This window comes from Chanos chanos, chromosome 12, assembly GCF_902362185.1.
Source record: "Chanos chanos chromosome 12, fChaCha1.1, whole genome shotgun sequence".
In the NCBI taxonomy this organism is placed as follows: domain Eukaryota; kingdom Metazoa; phylum Chordata; class Actinopteri; order Gonorynchiformes; family Chanidae; genus Chanos; species Chanos chanos.
In genome coordinates, this window is record NC_044506.1 from 18,782,874 (window position 1) to 18,803,191 (window position 20,318).

Consider the following 20,318-nt stretch of genomic DNA (forward strand, 5'->3'; position numbering starts at 1 on the left):
TACAGCCAGGGAAAAGGGAGGAAACATTCCCGCGGGATCACAGTCATTTGCAGAATATTGATATTGCAGCGTAATCTCTTTATCTGTGGAAGACGTGACAGTAATATGCTGAGATTGGATGCTATGGTCTAGTGTGTGAAGAGAGTTAAGCGTAGTGAGTGTCAAACCAAAACACAAGGCTTATCCTGAACATAAAAGAGATGATGGAGATGGTAGAGTTTTATATTTGCTGTTAGTACTGCATTACAACAGTTTGATTCATAGCATGACATATAAGCCACAGATATGATCATAGTGAAAGCGCCTCTCTCTCTCTCTCTCTCTCTCTCTCTCTCTCTCTCTCTCTCTCTCTCTCTCCCTCACTCTTCTTCCATCTCGTAGATGCATACAAACACACAGGCATTGACTCACTCTGTCTTCTCTTTTTTATTTTTCAGTCATCTCTGACATACATAAACACACACATAGGCACACACACACATAGGCACACTCTCACACACACACACACACACACACATAGGGTCTTAGCTCTGAATGCTGATGGTGGAATAGTTTTCTGCTTCAGTCGGTGACGTAGCTTTGTTAGTTTTCACATTCTCATGGTAATTCTTTTTGTAGAATACACATCCTCTGGTAAACAAGCAGCGGACAGCCGAAAAGCATTCGTGCCAATAAAGCTTGCGCTGAGAGAGAGAGACAGACAGACAGATAGAGAGAGAGAGAGAAAGAGAGACAGATAGAGAGAGAGAGAGAGAGACAGATAGAGAGAGAGAGAGACAGACAGACAGACAGATAGAGAGAGAGAGAGAGAGAGAGACAGATAGAGAGAGAGAGAGAGAGACAGACAGACAGATAGAGAGACAGATAGAGAGAGAGAGAGACAGATAGAGAGAGAGAGAGAGAGAGAGAGAGAGACAGACAGATAGAGAGACAGATAGAGAGAGAGAGAGACAGATAGAGAGAGAGAGAGAGAGAGAGAGACAGACAGACAGACAGACAGACAGATAGAGAGAGAGACAGATAGAGAGAGAGAGAGAGAGAGAGAGAGAGAGAGAGAAGGGAGCAGTGCTCTGCCACAGGAAACACGGGCTACAGAACCAGAGGAAAATGTCAGGTTATTTTGGGTCTGCTAGAAAGTGAATTTGCAAACACAGAGATTGGGATTTGGAGGCCCAGAGAACTATACAGCCTGCAGGATTTTTTTTTTTGTTCACAGAACTAGAAAAGAGTTGGTTTCTAAACTGATGTAATTTTGTTTGATATGTCGATTTTCAGTGAAATTCTGTTAAATACTGATGTTTCAATTAAACAGGTATCAGCAACAACCCACTACACAACAATCAGGAAATAATATCTTCTCCAATATTTTTTCTAAAGATGAATTTCTCTAGAGAGTGGACCAACCCTGAAAAGCAGAGAGAGAGAGAGAGAGAGAGAGAGAGAGAGAGTCACTGGGTCAACTGTATTACCTCCACTACTCTTCAGTCTATGAAAATAAATGCCCCATATTTGAGGGAGCTCACTGTCCTAACCCTTCCTTTAGTCTGAGCAAAGGAGAAGGGAAACTGACTGAGGAATGTGAAAGAAGCAACCAGAAGCTTCAGCAGCCTCAATTACATTCAGCCCCCGCTAGCAGTTCGGCTTTATTAACCCCTTACGGATCACTGTGACCCTTGGTTCAGAAGGCTGACGGCAGAAAATGTCGGGCTATTACATTCTGAAATTCTCCTGTCATCGTCTGGCTCCTAGGCTGTAGCTCACGAGTAATTACATCGCCCTCTGGTGGTGAAAGTTTGAAGGTGCATCGTTAGTATGGTGGTTCTTGAAAAACCCTCCACTGATTCATCTTTGGGAGCAACCAGTGCAGAGCCCAGTTACTGTCAGCTGAGTTGCAGCTATAGACAGAAAGAGAGAGAGAGAGAGAGAGAGAGAGAGAGAGACGTTACAGATGTGGTCACTGAGACAGGGCCTCATACCATGAGACCAGAACTTAATTTGGTTCCTCGTCAGTTCAGGAAAGTATTATGTAATGTCAAATTACTATTATAAACATTCTGAAAATTGTGTGAAAAGAAACATATTTCAATTTCAACTGAAAGTTCACGGCCTGTTTGTATTTACTGAGTAACATTTTCATATTTCATGGAAAATGAATCTTAATGAAGCAAGATACATTTTGTTTTTGCAGAATAATAAACAGAGCAAAACTACAAGAGACAAGAGGGTAAGTCTATTACTGTTAAATATAGTTACGAAAAAAGAAAGGGGAAAAAACTTGTCAGTACGTATAGTGCTGCTCTTCGCAGAGGCTCTACCACAGAGGGCTATGAGTGTCGCCTTCCATTTGAGGAGTTCGCCTCATGCGCACACGCACGGGCGCGGGCGCGGGCGCGCGGGCGCGCATGTACTGAGGGAGACGGGATAAACATTGGTCTTTGAGGGAGTGTGTCTTAAACACATGGAAAATCAAATAGCTAAAAAAAGAGAGATCTCTATCCAAGCCAAGGGCGTCTAGACAAAACAGCTGATGCCAGCGATGGCTGGTGTTATTTGGGAATGAATGGCACTCGTTCATGGGCCAGAGAGTAAGAGTGAGAAATGTGTGTGTACTCTGGAGACGTTGTGGTGCGGTGTCACACCAGACTGGAAACAGAAGCTGGACCCCAAACAGGTGGCAATTTGTATGTACTGTGTACATGAGGACGTCTGCCAGTTAATTGACGGATGTGTTCCCCCGTTTGTGAAGGCCCGAGTTGTGTTTTTGTACGTTTGTTTTTATCCCTCGTGATTACAGTCAACTTTTTAAACTTAACAAAACCATGTATGGACTTCATTTTACTTGACAGTTTTTAACTTGTCCTGAGATGAAAATTAAACTCTCACTCAACCGCTTTTTTGGGAATTATGTGCAAAATGTCCTAAGCAAGAATTCAGAAACAAACCTTTCACCAACATTTTTATCCTCCACATAAGGACAGTCTGGATGAAATCGTTATTCGAGACTGTTAAGGCTATTCTCAGTATCTGAATCAGGACAGGAGTTGAAACGAATCCCTTTTTCGGGGGTGGGGGGGGGGGGCAATTAAAAAAAACAGTTAATTCGCTGTTAGCCAATCACGTTCCTACATGTAATTAGAGTACATTACAGAACATTTGTTGCTTTCGTGTGGCAAATCAAAACGGTCTAACCCAAGTGCAAGTCCTTCCATTTTCCTCTCGTGCCAAAATGTATTGTGCCGGAAAAACCTGTTCTGTTCATGGGTCATACGAAAACAGTTGTCCTGGGACAATAGAAGTGGTATGATTTTTATATGTCCTGCTAAAGAAAAGCTACTTGTAAATCGAATCCAAAAGTACAAATTCCGTTATCAAATAAAATCTAAAGATCAGAACAGCCTGCATATAGACCAAGGAAATGTTGGCGGGAATTTGAAGCAGAGTAGGAGGTGCTGCGTATCTGGGACCGTCCTGGCTGCGTGGATGAGACCATGTCATTAAAATCCCCTTGTGCAGCCCAACTTGGACCAGAGACCCAAACACAGCGTAACCAATACGGATACATATTACTTTCTTGGTCAAGCATTCCGAGCCTACAGTGAATACTGCCATATCGCATAATGTAGCCCAAGACATGTGCCTCTTTAACATTGGCGCGGAGGCAAGATCAACAATCGCTAGGTTCAACTGAACCTAATCACATTTCTCATTGGCACGTATTTACATTTCCCCCTTTAAGAGAGAATTCATAATGAACAGGTTGGGTAAATTAGGTCTATTGAGTTCTCTGTGGGGAACTTGGAGGAGGGGGGGTCCATTTGGAGCTCATATCACATACATAACTGCAAAAGCGCAGTACCGAACCAGTGAGAGAACATAAAGAAGGGCCTGTAAGTCACTTACTGCTTCATCGCTCAATCAGAGCCGCGATCGGCCGGGGCTGGAGGTCGCGGGAGCATTTCCAAAGCCCATATGTTGGATCCATTACCTGCTCGCGAGCCTGTGAGCCCTGTGCGAGGATGAGTAATATATTCCTATGCATGGCTGTACACTTCTGTGTTTCCTGGCAATGGCAGTCTATTGCTAGTATAATAAACATATCTTACAATGCCCCATAGATAACAGCACTATTGCTCAGAAACGCTGTCGCTCTTTTTTTTTCTCTCTCTCTCTCTCTCTCTCTCGCTCTCTTTCTTTTTTTAGGAACTGAAGCCACTGGTTTAGACTTGAAGGAGCACTCGGCGTATACGAAACATATGGTTAACAGGTTTGTCAACACCAGTTTCGAGAATATTAATAAAATCATCGCGACAACTCTCATCACATTAATATAACACACACATCGTTTGTGGCTGGTCGGAGTTGTGAGCCAATGAAAAACAGTGTTTGCAAAACGAATCCTGCAGAATTCCCACTGCTCGTCGTCGAGATCCGTATTTTTCAAAGCCTGTTGTTTGTGTCGAGTTTAGAGCGGAGAATGATGCGTTTTGGCCCTACTTTTTAAAAAATGATAATAAATACATTGCACAAATATGGCATCCAGCAGGCTACTGTTTTGAACACTTTCACAAAAAGCTACTCAAGCATAGCAGAGCGCCACATCCCAGGAAATAAACTGCTTTCTAGTAGTAGAAATACAGTGAAAAGAGTAGGCTGCTATTACACACACCCCTGTGTGCTGAAGCAATTTAAAATGTAAGAAGGGGCAATGCTTAAGGCACACTATGGGCACTGAGTCTATGTGTTTGCCAAAGTCTTAAAGGGAAGCTTCACAGTTTCAAACAATGCGTGACATGCTGTTTCTTGCCAATGTTCTGTCCTCTCTCTCTCTCTCTATGTGTGTGTAACTTTGCAGTCGGGCAGCGTTTGAGCAGCTCAGCCTTATCAGCAGGACCCCAGAGCTGTGGTTTCACTGAGCTCTTACAGCACACATGAGACATGGCACAAGGTCAGTGCAGGCTGACACCAAATACCGAACCGCCAGTCAGTCACCAAAAAAAAAAAGAAAAAAAAAAAAGAAAAACAACACTCCCTGCCTTTTCTGTCAGTAAACAAGTGTCTCTAGGGCCAGGAGTCTTTCCAGCCTGTCCCATCTTCTACCTTTCCTCTCTCTCTCTCTCTCTCTCTCTCTCTCTCTCTCTCTCGCCAATCCTTCTGTTATGGCAAGCTGGCAATATCGTCACCTTCCCTCTCCAACAGATATTTGCGCATATGAGTATGTCAACAAAACCATAACTGGATGAGTCATCGATCATTCCTTTTGCAAAATGGCTTTACACGTTCATGTTTACACAGAGAGAATGAACAAAAAAACAGAGAGAAAGAGACAAGAACTTCTTAGTTCCTGCCACAGACACATGATGGACTGGCCACAGCTCCCTACCGATTTCATTATTGAAATAGATAATGCAATTTGTCTTGCTTGTGAACGGAACGGGGAAGAATAAGATTCAGCAAAGTTAGTCCCATGATCTATGCTTTCAATATGTGCACATTGATTAGCAATAGAACGGAGACAACATAAACTTCGAAAGACTACAATAAAACAAACACAAAGCTACTACGTCGTCTCTCGGGAATGAGGCTCATCATGCCCCGCACGTTGGCCAATAAATATCGCTCTCTCTAAAGCAACCGGAGCCAGTTAGAGCCTGATATTTATAGTTATGGAGTGGTAGGTGAAAGGAACCCCTTTCTGTTAACCTGCACACTTTATTATAAAGTTTATTGGGTTTGTCTGTGGCCGTGGAAATTGCAAATCTATATACTTCATCACAACGAGTGGGCCGCGGAAAAAAAAGCAACACGCTATTTACTCTACTCAATTTATTTTACGGGCTCTCTGGCTCCCCTCGCCCCGTTTATTTGTCGAGCAGCCAATTATTTCCCCGCGGTCTTTTTTGACAGTAAAGTTGTGTGTGCGGATGGGTCTAAATCTCGATGACAGGAGGAAGAGAATAAATACAAATTCTACCAGATAACGCAGGTTAGAGTTTAGATGTTTGTGTCGGGACAGGCCGTTAATTTAGACTGGGAGGGAAACGGTCTGGAAACGTGACCCTAGCGAGTATCGTTTAGGACAGCGTCGTTTGGGGATGGGATGGTGCAAAGTGACAGCCAGGGCGTGGAACAGGACTTTTAAAAAAATGTTCTCTGGAGAAGAGGTGCCGCGACTTAAGTCCGGTGCGAAATCCATGTGTGAGCTTTTTTTGCAAGTGTGTCACCAGCCTCTGAGCTGTGACAGACCAGTGAGAAGTCAAATTATCTTGTCCTTTCAATATTCCGCTCTTTTTGGTGCTCTGACCTTTCTCTCACTGTCTGTGTGTGTGTGTGTGTGTGTGTGTGTCTTTCTGCTTGTGCAGGATGGATGATAACTTAAATTTTGATGTAAGTCAAACAAACAAAAGTCATCTTCTCATATAATTTATATCAGACTGATATGAAAAAGAGCATAAAATTTCTATTTTATTTTAATAAACACCATGATCACCAAACAGCGTCTGTGTGCTTTAAATTCTTATTTTCCAAACAAATAAAAGGTCACAGGCAAAAAGAAGGGCAATTAATGTTTCATTCTTTTATTTTTGTCAAGTCAGATAAAACGTATTTGAATATAGAAGTACTGATAGAGGTGCTTAAAATATTCCTCGGTGTAAATTTTCCTTGCAAAAATGTAATTACGACCGTGTCTACATGTCTGAAGGTGTTACGACTCAGTAACACTGAGGTTTTCATTCTAAGGCTTCCGTCATGTTAGATTCTGACAAGGCCTTTTATGAATTAAAGTCACAGTAAAGAAATGGAGCCCCCCCCCCCCCAAAAAAAGGAATTAGCGTGAGCTCTAAATGTAAACTATAACAGATTTCTTTCCCATTGCATTACAAATGAAATTTCAGGCCCATTGTAAAGTCTGTCTGAGAACATGTACAGGACTGACTGATCACCATGGAAAGCCACAAAACAATCTCCATGCATAAAAAAAAAAAAACATTCAATGCCCGCGACGTTTTTTGAACGTTTTCCAGGGATGTCACTTGAAAAAAAAAAATCTGAGACGACCGCTCCAGGCAAGCGTTATGGATTTGCGAGCGCGCGCCTTTCACGACAGAAAAATATGATTCTCTCGACGTGGTATGGTGGAGCTCTTTAGCTTCATGTAACCGTATTTATCTGGATTAGCTGTTCCCTCCTCTTTTCTCCTCCATTTGTCGTGGTTGTGCTGTCGAAACAGTTTACAGGAACATAAAGCCTGCTTGTTTTGACATCTGGTTTCTCGGTTTTGTTTTTGTTGATAATGAGAAACACGTTTGTTGGCGAGGAGCGCTAGAGGCCTGCGCCTCTGTGGTCGCTCGCTGCCTGGGAGAAACCGAAGAGGAAATTACCTGAGGCAATTTTACCTCTTTAATTTTGGCACAAGTTTGGCTGACGCACCCCTCGTTGCTCAAAGAGGGGTTTTTTTTTTTTTTTTTTTGAAGAATCGTCGAAGAATGAAAAAGCGGCCGCCGTAGAATTGATTGGACCGTAAATGCCTGTTTCTTTTTTTTTTTTATAGATATAAACTGAGTGATTACAGGTACTAAAACTGGTCTTTATAGCTTCTGTAATGACTCGAATTGCATGGCATTCATTTATCTCTTTCCCTCCCTCATTTTCTCTCTCTCTCTCCAGGTGCTTTTAGAAAGGCCCAGACAAACACCCTCCTGTATGTGCCCAGGTTTGTTCCAGTTTGGCAACTTTCATATTTTCCAGCGTGTTCAGTTCTTATGCGTGTGTGGGTTTTTTTTGTTTTTTTTTCTTTTTTAGCTGAGCTGGAACAAAAGCTGATTCTGCCGTCCCTTGGCGGGGAAATTGGGTAATCTGACCCGGCGTGACCTGATCTTGTAAAGCTCAACCCTGCAGTCAGACAGAAGCCTTGGGCCGCTTGCTCAGGGTCGCCCAAGCACTAATCGTTCCCATTTAGCACGCTGTGAAAAAGAGAGAGAGAGAGAGAGAGAGAGAGAGAGAGAGGGAGATGGACTCTTGGGCTGTTTGGGAAATCAGTTACCTCGGTAAGCTGTAGGAGCATTCTGTAATAAGCAGACATTAACATACCTGCATTAGACTCCAAACACCTCTGCACCTTTTCAGAAATTTCTCTGTCCCGAAAAAAGCCCTACAAGAATTTTTAAACTTAAGTCATAAAATCCAGTCACGGGAACCCATTTTGCCTCACTGATTTACCTCAGATTTATTCATGTCGCGGCTTGCGTGCCTTTCAGTGTTACAAAACTTTCATTTTTCATTGCTAAATTTCACCATTACATGGTAAACAATATCTGCACGTTATAAATGGATTTTTTTTTTGTCTCACCAGTGGTCAAATGGCATAGAAAGTAATGTCTTTGAACTCTAGGGCCCAAAATATGTTTTTTAATCTTCCTCGGCCGCTAAATAGCAGATAAATCATCTTCCAAAAGCGAGACATGAGAAAAGAGTAGGTGCTCGCGAGCTTTGCAAATATGGGAGTTAGAAGAGCTGACATCAGCGTAGTTCCATGGCGGTGCTCTTTCACAATGCTCCATCCCACCAGGGCAGTCCAGGCCAAAAAAAAAAAAAAAAAAAAAGCACTCTCACTTCTGACCCCAAAAACTTATTTACTTATTTATTCCATTTTATACCTCTTTTACATACTCTCAGCAAGCGTCCGTCGTGGCGCTCCTGACGGAATTAGAATCCGTCCGCTGCTTTGGATTCACATTACGAGATGTGTTTGGGGTTTTTATTTTTTTTTTAGTTGTTTTTGTTGTCATCGTTGTTTTTGTTGTTGTTGTTGCTGTTTTTTTTTGGCTTTGTTAGTCTATTTGGTGTTAATGTTAACTAACTGGGAGCTACACCGTGTCCATTGTTGTACTATTAAAGCCTGTTGTAAATGCATTGTTTTAGTCAGCGCATGTGTCCTTTTCAAGATAAAACGCTGAACCTTCGTTTGAGGATAGAGGACACGACACAGCGGCTGACATTTGTGAAACAAAAACCTTTTCTTGTTTTTCTTTCTCTCTTTCTTTTGATATATTTCATCTTTAAATTGAACTTGATACATGACTTCTGTTCTTTTTTGTGGTGACGAAATAGCACAAAGGTATTATTTGAATCAACAGAGGAATACTACAGAGAGCATCAAACCCTCAGTGGAAAAAGAGGAGCAAGATGGTCAAGGTTCCCGCAAGGAGAAATTAACTGGATTTTTTTTTTCTTTTTTTCTTAACAAACACAGAGTTTCTTGACTGATTTCTTAGGTTCGTGGTTCGACAAGTGAAACCTCCTTCACATCTTTATCTAAGGAAATTACAATGAGAACAGACACTCCAAACGTATCAGAAAATAATTAATATGTTAGCGCTCACCTTCAGAAAGCTTTAGCATGGCTTCTGTCTAAACCGTCATTCAGAGTACTTTATCACACAACACAGACTGGGTTTCATAGCCAAAAAAAAAAAAAAAACACTCATTGTGAAGTCAAAATCCTTACAGTTCAGTGAGTGTTCCTCTGCCATTACTCTGTGAGTTTACATATAACTTTTTTTTCTTCTTCAACATATTAGTGAAAGTCTGCGTATTATTTTTTTTGGGAGGTATTACCCTTTAAAATTCAGTTGGCTATAGTGGGTACGGAAACAGTAATCATGGTGATGAATTCAAACATAGGCACAGTTCACTGCTGGACCATGCAGTACCCACACCATTCCCATCAGTGATGTGCGTTCATTTTATTCAAAATGTGTTTCTTCTACAAACATAACAACCATACTCTCAGGAAATATTCTCTAAGTAAATCTTTAAGGCTCAAGAGTACCCGAGATCAGATAAGGAGAGACGGGACCCGTTCGCCCGCAGCGAACAACCAATCATCTCTCACCTTTCAATGTTATGGATTTGCCTTTCTGAGACAAAATCATAAACGGGCTACAAAGCACAGAAAATAAAGCCAATGTGAGCAGAACTTGGGTGAGCATGCCAAAAAGGAGATGATTATAAACAAAGAGTCGATAAAAAAGCTTTCCATTTCAGGCTTTCTTTAAGTAAACATGTGAGATGGAGAGAGAGAGAGAGAGAGAGAGAGAGAGAGATGAGGGGGAGGAATCCAAAAATTATAGGAGCCTGAGAAGGAAAGGAGCTCGGGTCATTTTTCCGAGTCTCAACTCTGGGTTGGTATCTAATTTTCGCATCATGACACAACATTAAAATAACTTTGGCCTTTCCTGGCCAACATTCAACGAGAAGACGCAAGTTTCTCCAGGACACTCGCCACTGGCAGCTGCCTCCCCTCCCTCCCTCCTTCCCTCTCTAACTCCTCGCCTGCTTTCATTGTTTGTTGTGTCCACCGCAAGTTGGCCTTGGAATGGCTGGGATTGTCACGCACTGCTCAGAGAGATGGCAAGAAAAGAAAATTAAGCACAAACCTGAAAAATCAAAAATAACTCACCGACATGTCTATGAAAAACCAGCCTAGCTCACCTGACTGCAGACAGAAAGCCTTTCGGACAAAAATTCTGCATGGTAAAGCAAATGTATATTTTTTGCGGCAAAGCCTTTTATCATTTCTACACAACGTATAGGAATGGACGGACAAACAAATGAATGAAGGACAGAATGAACGAACGAATCAATGAATGGTCTCTTTTTACTAGTGCCATTCAAGAGCTTAGATCTTACAGGACTAGAGGAAAAAAACCATATTAAATTACAAAAACAAACTTGAAGAAATTGATTGGATTTGTATGCCAGAAAGCGACAGACGTGTTGAGAGAGCCAGCGTAAGTGACGAGAAAATAGCAGAACCACACACAGACTCACAGCAACATTAGGAAAATGTGTTTTGGCAGACGTAGAACGAAAGCAACTGTGTATGCAGGGATGATTATGAGGTTCTGTCTTGTCTACACTCAAAACACATGCAAAAGTTTGTTTTAAAGGAGGATCATCCTTCCCAAGGTTGTTTAGCTGAGACAGTTATGATACAGTGGTTGTGTGGGCAGATTAAAAAAAAGAAGAAGAAGAAGAAGAAGAAGAAGAAGAATGCAGTCAACCTAAAACCATTAGCTAAGGCAGAGGTTACAAAACTTTGATGGATCTGAACATTTCATACTTACGACATGAACACGGGATGGGTGGAGGTCCGGAGAGAGTGAAGGACAGTGTGGGTTTGACCAATTTTAGCTGCGAAAATTGCATGTGAATTTATTCCCGTCAGGCTGTCACGAGGGGTGTTAAAATGTGACCCTTTAATGACGATTTACTGTTTGCTGGCCTTGGATTATCCCCAGACCGGAACCCAGAGGTGACTGAGTTTGACCGAAGTGTCAGGTCTGGTGGTCAATTCTGGATCGTGAAATACTTTAAAGTACAAATGCAATATAAGTTCTTGCCTTCAACGGAACATTGTGTAGCAGACTTCAAGTTTTTCAACACACACACAGACACACACACACACACACACACACACACACACACACAAACATTCAGAAAACATTACCCAACTAATTAAATCCAGAAAAGAACATTTCTTCCAAATCCTAATCTAGACAGATTGATGTCTCATGAGAGGAACACTGTGATGCAGACAGAAGCCTTGCCTCACCTTGGTTCTAACTTTTTTTTTTCTAACTTATTCCTTCTTTCTGTCTTGCTAGCTGAAAGCATCACCCAAAATCAAGGGCCTAAATACTCTGTAATCTATCCAAGCAGGAGGGGTGGAGGGGGGGGGGCAGGAGGGGTGGAATAGTAGGAATGAGATAAAGTGAACTGCGAATTTTTGCAAAGAGTAAAGAGTTGCTGAGTGTGTCTGTATGTGTGTGTGTGTGTGTGTGTGTATTCAAAGAGGTGTCTGTATCATCAGGGTGTGCTGACAGAGGCAGGCTGGAACTAGTGAAGCAAACAGTCTCGGTTAAAACTGTGACTCCTTGCCTCGTAGCTCAGCATTACGGGTAACAGTTAAAAAAAAAAAAAACTGAGTCTACCTCCCACATTCTACCATATTTATAAACCAAAGATGCTTTACCCTGTTTTCAGGATTAGCCTTTAATGGAAGACACACCGTCTGCTTTCTCTGTCATCTGCAAGACAAGCTGCCCTTTTCTGATTGGTTCCCCGCTTTACCAGTACATTGATGGCATGATGGAAAATATTAACCGAGAACCTGTTGGGGATCTCCAGTCATGCTTGAGCCTCTCTGTTCGCCCCCCCCCCCCCCCTCCCAAATCAACAGTGGCCTTGTACACCTCACGTACCGCACAAACACACAGGGATACCATGATCGATGGAAGTGGCTGATAAAATAGTTTCCACAGGGACTTGGCACAGACCAAGTCCATTTGGCAAGTCTAACTGTGGAACAAATGTGTATGTATACCGCTCGCGTACGGATTACTAAAGATAAAGACCAGATGAGGAAGAAAGCACACCGTGCATTTAAAGTGACTGGCAGCAGAAATTTGCTGCACTGCAAAGGAAAGAGGTTTTATTTCAGAGGCCTGTCAACGTCAGCTTTAGATATCAGCGTTATTATCTCAAAAAAAAATACATGAAGCGATTCATTGTCATTATCCTGTGATTAGATGTGGTGTGACTGCCTCGTTCCAGGACAGAAGAAGTCAGGCGTGTGTCAGCGGGGTGAAAAAAGTGGTACTGTTGTGAGGATAGTAGGGTTATTTATGCTAACTGTTGAGCTGTTTGACTAAAATAAAAATCTTGAATTCAGCTCCCACAGTCGTGTCTGGGACACAGACCTTCCTGAGTCTTGGCGTGACTCAGCATGGCTGGGACTCGGACAGCAACCGTGCGTCAGCGTGACTGGGACTCGGACAGCGACCGTGACTCAGCGTGGCTGGGACTCAGACAGCAACCGTGACTCAGCGTGGCTGGGACTCGGACAGCGACCATGACTCAGCGTGGCTGGGACTCAGACAGCAACCGTGACTCAGCGTGACTGGGACTCGGACAGCGACCATGACTCAGCGTAGCTGGGACTCGGACAGCAACCATGACTCAGCGTGGCTGGGACTCAGACAGCAACCGTGACTCAGCGTGACTGGGACTCGGACAGCGACCGTGACTCGGCGTGGCTGGGACTCGGACAGCGACCGTGACTCGGCGTGGCTGGGACTCGCACAGCAACCGTGACTCAGCGTGACTGGGACTCGCACAGCAACCATGACTCAGCGTGACTGGGATTCGCACAGCAACCATGACTCAGCGTGACTGGGACTCGGACAGCAACCGTGACTCAGCGTGGCTGGGACTCAGACAGCAACCGTGCGTCAGTGTGGCTGGGACTCAGACAGCAACCATGACTCAGCGTGACTGGGACTCAGACAGCAACCATGACTCAGCGTGACTGGGACTCGGACAGCGACCGTGACTCAGCGTGGCTGGGACTCGGACAGCGACCGTGACTCAGCGTGGCTGGGACTCGGACAGCAACCGTGCGTCAGCGTGGCTGGGACTCGGACAGCGACCGTGACTCAGCGTGACTGGGACTCGGACAGCGACCGTGACTCAGCGTGGCTGGGACTCGGACAGCGACCGTGACTCAGCGTGACTGGGACTCGGACAGAAACCGTGACTCAGCGTGGCTGGGACTCGGACAGCGACCGTGACTCAGCGTGGCTGGGACTCGGACAGCAACCGTGACTCGGCGTGACTGGGACTCGGACAGCGACCGTGCGTCAGCGTGACTGGGACTCGGACAGCGACCGTGACTCAGCGTGACTGGGACTCGGACAGCGACCGTGACTCAGCGTGACTGGGACTCGGACAGCAACCGTGACTCAGCATGACTGGGACTCGGACAGCGACCGTGACTCGGCGTACTAGGCTTTCCAGCTCAAGCTGCTGTCCAGAGAGAGAGAGTGAGAGAGGAAGACAGAGGGACAGAGAGAGAGAGACAGAGACAGAGAGAGACAGGGCCGAGTCAAATCATACTACAGACTGACAATCAGGCACTCTACGCCTTGTGCCTGTTTTTTTTTCTTACTCCCAACTTCTCCCACCTCCACAGAAACATCAGACCGCACATCTCCCACTCCTCTCTTGTGGAGGTGGAATCCAATTAGTCCAGATTCATGAGACAGAAGGAGAGGGCGATGGTGGGGTTTGAAGTCTTCAAAGCCGTCAGAGGGCAATAGAGGAGAGAAACTAATGAGAAGGTTCTCCCCCGTCTCTCTCTTTCTCTCTTTCTCTGTCTCTCGTTCACTCGCTCACACTGTCTCCCCCATGTGACGTGTGGGTGGCAGGTGACAGTGGTGTCCTCAGACTCTCTCTGTGAGGGAAAACACATCTCTTGTCTTCCAAATCTATAGTCTCTTAAATACCATACCACTCCTCCTATGATAGACAGAGCGGTTATGGAATATGCCGAATATGCCTGTTATTAATGAACTGGGGAGGGGAGGGGGACAACTAATTTCATGGCAGAAGCGAACTCCTCTCAGTGTAAATGAAGATGGCTGGTGTTGAAAACTGTCTAAGTGATTTGACATTTTCAGGTTTGTCTGTTTCCCCCCCCCCCCCCCCCCCCCCCCCCTTTGCCACCTTTGTCCTTAACTAACTTAAAATGAAGCTATATAATCTTTTCCTTTGTTCAGGACGTCACAGCCACTTTATGGCTGACAGGGTGTAGGCTCTTCAAAGCCTTTTAACCCAGTGTAAGAAGTTTTTTTTTTTCATTTTTCTTAATGGCTAATGAAGGTAAGTCTACAAGCAACGAGCAAATACGTCCAATATAGCAGTCATCATTGGAAGCTTCTGGAAGCCTTTTACCGTTTAACTCAGATGGTGTAACTCAATATTCTGTGATTTTCAGACATAAAGCCATGCACAGTCTGTAACTGAATCTACATAACAAAGTCTGTCCACTGGGTTTCTTTTCCTCCGAGTGTGAATTTAAGCGCGGCGCGGCTGTGAGCTGTTGATCTGAGACACCTCACCAATTATCAGAGAAATTCTCTGCCTACTTTTCCCTTGCGGTATGATCCCTAACCCTTAAGTACATAGATTGTGCTTTTAACATGCATAGCCACCAGCTTCCCTTCACTCATCACACTATTGGCCATGCTCCAATTCACCGATCAATAATTTGCAGGTTTGGGGATATTTACAGAATGAGGGTTTTTTTCTTTTTCTTTTCTTTTTTTTTTTTTTGAGGGGGTTGCTTTTATATCCTTCAGCACAGAACATTGAGAGCTCTGATTTTGTAGTTGCCATGGTAATATGAGCAAGAGAGAGAGAGAGAGAGAGAGAGAGAGAGAGAAAAATGGAGAGTGAGAGTGAGCAAGGGAGAGAGAGAGAGAGAGAGAGAGAGAAAGAGAGAGTGAACAAGAGAGAGAGAGAGGGGGAGAGAGAGAGTGAGAGTGAGCAAGGGAGAGAGAGAGGAGAGAGTGAACAAGGGAGAGAGAGAGGGAGAGAGAGAGTGAGCAAGTGAGAAAGAGGGAAAAGAGAAAAGAGGCGACAGTCAGACAGACCCCATACAGCCTCCTGGTACGACAGTGGGCAGTGTGCCCCTTTCGCTCTTTCCTCTCACTTCAGAGAGGACACGCAGAGAGACGACTGCGAACAGAAGAGTTCAGTCCTCAAGTGTAAGCGTTTCACTGGAGGAGACTCTGAAGTTGCCAAGCAGTCACAATGTCAAGGGTGCTTTCTCATCCCAGTCTGGGGGCCATTTAACAGTAGGAGTCCAGGAGGATGCAGCTGGAGCTGTTGTTGGAGGCATAGTGTGTCTCAATAAATCTGGACTCTGCTTTCTCTCTCTCCAATCCTCTCTTTCAACGTCCTGGAGTTTCTCCCACAGTCCCTTATTAACCACAAACATGTAAATACACACACAGACACACATGCATGTGTATACAGACACACACGCGCGCACACACGTGGGACAAGCACATGCAGTAGATTTGTAGGATTGATTGCATCTTCCATTGTACCATCCTCTTAGAATATATTGCCAAGAGTGATCTCAATATTGACAAGATTTAGCCCAAAGAAGAATTAAACTGAGTGCAAGAGTGTTTGTGTATAGGACAGAGAGAGAGAGAGAGAGAGAGAGAGAGAGAGAGAGAGAGAGAGAGAGAATGAACATGTGACCGAAGAGGTCAGAAAGCCATTTCTATCTGCCTCTACTTCTAATTTATGTGATAGCGACTACTTGTGAATCAAGGCTCCCTGGCCCTGGTCCGAGGTGACACTGATTTGAAGTAATGCTTTTCTTCACCTCCTCACATACGTCTTCATTAAAAAAAAAATCCTCCAGGCTCACACTAAATTCTCACGCCGCTGCCCCTTAAGGGATCACCCCCCCCCCCCCCTTCCCCCCCAGTCCATCCCAAAAACACCACCTCGCCACTCTTCCGTCAGTCTAGCTCCGCTTCGGGGGCCCCGTCACAGGGAATAAAACTCTCAGACCAGCTCAATGCCACTCCATCCGTAGGAGTCCTTCCATCTCCTCCTCAAAAACGTCTTCTGACGGGAGCCCTTAAATGCAGGTCAGATGGAGCACGGAATGAAGGGGATTCCCGTGTATTTGGAAATGATTAGTCTCCTCATTTCCATACTTAACACACACACACACACACACACATCCACGGAGATGCCCACAGCTAAGTGGTTGGAGAGATGAAAATGAGTGCAGACAGGCAGAAAAAGACTATTGGAATCAAAAGGCCCGGCCCGGTCCTCTGAGTATCCCCTCAACCGTTTCACATACTGGGCGAAAAAATGACTCAGTAAAAGGCCTTGTGTAGAGAGTGTACACAGGGTACACAAACACAAACATGCAAACACACACACACAAACACACACACACCTCTTGCCAGGGCAATATATATTGACGTGGCTTCTGCCGTGACAGCTCAAGCCGTAATACTGAAGGAACGGAGAAGGCGCGAGGTTAGATCCACGCAAAGGAAAAAGTGAGCCTTTAATCAGGCCTGTGCTAGGTACGCCTGATAAGAACCCGCGTGATATGTGAAATCATCGTGAACGTGCGTTCACTTTATCACCAGCAGTCACTCCTCAGAAGGATGCTCTTCCAAGGTCGTCACTGACTCAGACGCCGATAAACTATGACTGGCGAGTTTTTTCCCCAATCTCTTTGAATCCCATACAACAAAAGTCATCCATTCTCTGCTCAGCCGGAGCGGAATTCAGCAGAGCTTAAGAGAGGCCTTATCTCCCATGGCTTCCAGCAACGCCAAGATCACTTGTCCCAAAGAAGTCTGGGTAACAGTCGCACATAAAACAGGATCTGTCGAGGGATTCAATCCTTTTTGTCATCCAGCCCAATCTCTGGAGAAGCCCTCATACACAACAAAGTGGATGGGCTTAGACCACACGGAACAGGGGCGGGAGTTCCTCACTGCAGAGAGAGAAATACCCTCAGGACAAGTCATCAGCGCGTACATTGTGGCTCTAAATTTAAAATGAAATAAATAAAAAAGGGCAGGATTAGCTGTGACGTTTTTGTTTTTTGTTGTTGTTGTTGTTGTTGTCGTGGTACATTCAAGACGAAGAAAAAAAAAAAGCAAAAAGTTACCTTGGCTGTTTGATTCTCAGTAGAAAGTTCTTGTGCTTGTAAATACTTAAAACATGGTTTCTGTTTGGAGTCGAACACGGTAAAACCGAAGAAGCAAGAAGCAGGATTTTGAAATTTGAATAAATGATGAAGGCTTTTTTTTTCCAGCATAAAAAGGAGAAAAAAATGGACTGAAGCTGTCGAGAGAAAGAAAGAAACTTAGATTTGAATAATAAAACCATGCAGAGGCTGGTGTTAATCATTTAAGAGCACAGACTGAACTACTTTGTCAAATTTGCTTCAGGAATCATTGAAATGGCCAAACATGTTCCATGCCGAATCTGCAAGTTCTTCCAGGATAACTGAGGTAACACAAAGAGGTAATAAAATCCACGTCCTTGATAACCCAAGTGTCTTTTTGTTTTACAACATACGTGTTTGCATCAAAACACCATCTCTTTTATGAGTGAACTAATCTAATGTCTCTGTTATTCACTCATTGGCAACAAATTACCAAATTAGAAGCGACTAAAGCAGTCAGCAGTTAGAAATGTAACTTTTTAGAGTCGACACGAGATTGCAAAATTCATTTATTAGAGAGCGCTGGAATAAAGCCAACCAACAGACAAAAAAATTTGGGATTTAGAATTCACATTTGGTAACCAAGAAGTGTTTTTTGGGGGGGGGGGGGGGGGGGGGGGGGTGGTTCTTCATTCAGTTTGGAAGGACAAAGCCATGTCTGAAAACTTTAAAATGGCTTCTGTACCCATTCAATAGGATACACACATCCAATACAACACCTGCAATTTTTTTTAGCAATGAGATGAACTATTGTGTACACTAGGGGCTTCAGTGACAATGTGGTCTTAGGTGTAACAAGTTTTTTGGCTTGACCAGCCAAGACAACAAAAGTTACCTCCATATACGAAGGCTTTCACTAAAAGAATACTTAACATAGGAAAGAATTAATTCCATTTTTTGTGTATTTTAATAATAATAATAAAAAAAATTCTATCAAATATTTACAATCAAAGATATGTGACATAACAGCAGAGGATGTCAGGGGAGAGAGAAGGAAAGAGAGGCAAGTTCTGCAGCGTAAAGGTCCGACGCGGTATTAATATTTGCTGCATGTTTCTGAGTTCCCATTTTACGAGGAACATTCTGCTCACATTGGATAGGCAGTGTAGTGCTTCGTGAAGAGCCGGAACCAGGCAGAGGGGCCAAGACACACGGAACCAGAGAGATCAGTCAATGGAACGAGAGAGGGAAGAAAGAAAACGTTCCTGTCATTTCAAAAGGACAACCACGTGGGAGAGAAAGAGAGGGTCGGTAGAGGTATAACAGAGTGAGAACCTAACCCGGTGGAAGAAGCAGCAACAAGGACAAAGACTGACATTTACCCAGTATTCACACGCTGGAAAGGTGGAAAACTTACCTTTTTTTTTTGCTGCAGGTTTGTATTTCAACACTGTTTTTATTTTAAGCAACATTTCAAAAATGAACAAACGTAAAAACGCTTGACCTACCGCAATGAAATAATTATACACCCATTCATTTTCCCCCAGTGATTTTCACAAATACGGGAGACGTCTTCTACTGTCATGACAGTATCTGTCATAACATTATAATAGCAGCAAATTAAATTCTTAAATCATCATTTTAAACGTTCGTGTCTGTGACGCGGACACACAAAGCCCTGCGTTATGCTCTGCTATTATTTCAGCTGATTAATTTATTCGTTTTGGCAGAAGACGAGGGCTCTCTGACTACAGTACTGTCGTAACTCTGTTTGGCCCTCTTAAAACAAATGCCGCTGCCAGGTATCATTTTCTGTTTCTCTGGATGATGAGACCCATTGTCTGGACCGGAATGAGTATGTGGTGATTCTACAGTTCAATCTACTTGAAACCAGCAAAAGATAGAGGCAATCAAAGGCAAAAATAAGAAGGTTAGAAAAAAAAAAAAAGAACGAGAGACAGCTAGCGTCAGAACGTGAGAGAAAGCTTAAAAGAAAGAGAAGCCTTCCTCGTACGGGTGACACAAAGGTAGTAACGGCCTGCGTTAATGTACGAAACAAAACCAGGATACCTGTTTCTTGACCGGCGTCAAAGACAAAATAGGACTTTTATTTTTTAAATTTAACCATGAACATCTGAGCAGGCCATGTGCTGTCCACAGGAAACCACATGGTACAAAGTGGTGTCAGAAAAGGACACTTTTCCATATCAGTGGTTCCTTGGTATGTGCAGTGACATCATAACCCCAAAAATTCGCCAAAGGTGGAGACTGCTTTCATTCTGAATGAGTCAAACACAGAGACAGACGAAGAGAATGGTGGCAGTATATTGCAATTCGTTAGACACTTGGATTATAAGTGAAAGAAGGGTCAGTTTGGGACGGGCGAAACTCAGAGGGCAACAGATTTTTTGTGAAATGTCGTGACTGTTGGAGTTGTTTTGATTCGAGGAAAGTTCCAGCAAACCGGGCAGTGTTTGCAGTGATATTGACCATTCCTTTTGACAGACAGCCACACACACAGTTCACACGCACACGCACACACGCACACACACACACACAGACACACAGACACACAGACACACACATCTGCCTTGCTTTGTGCTTTAGTGGAGCAAAGCATATCAGCAGGGCATTAATGAGAAAGGATTTCATCAATAATAGAACAAAAAAAAGAAGAAGCAAGAGACCATCTGAGTAAACGTACCAAAGCAAACACAATGGCTCTGTTCAAAGAGAGATCTAATGAGTCCGAACTGGT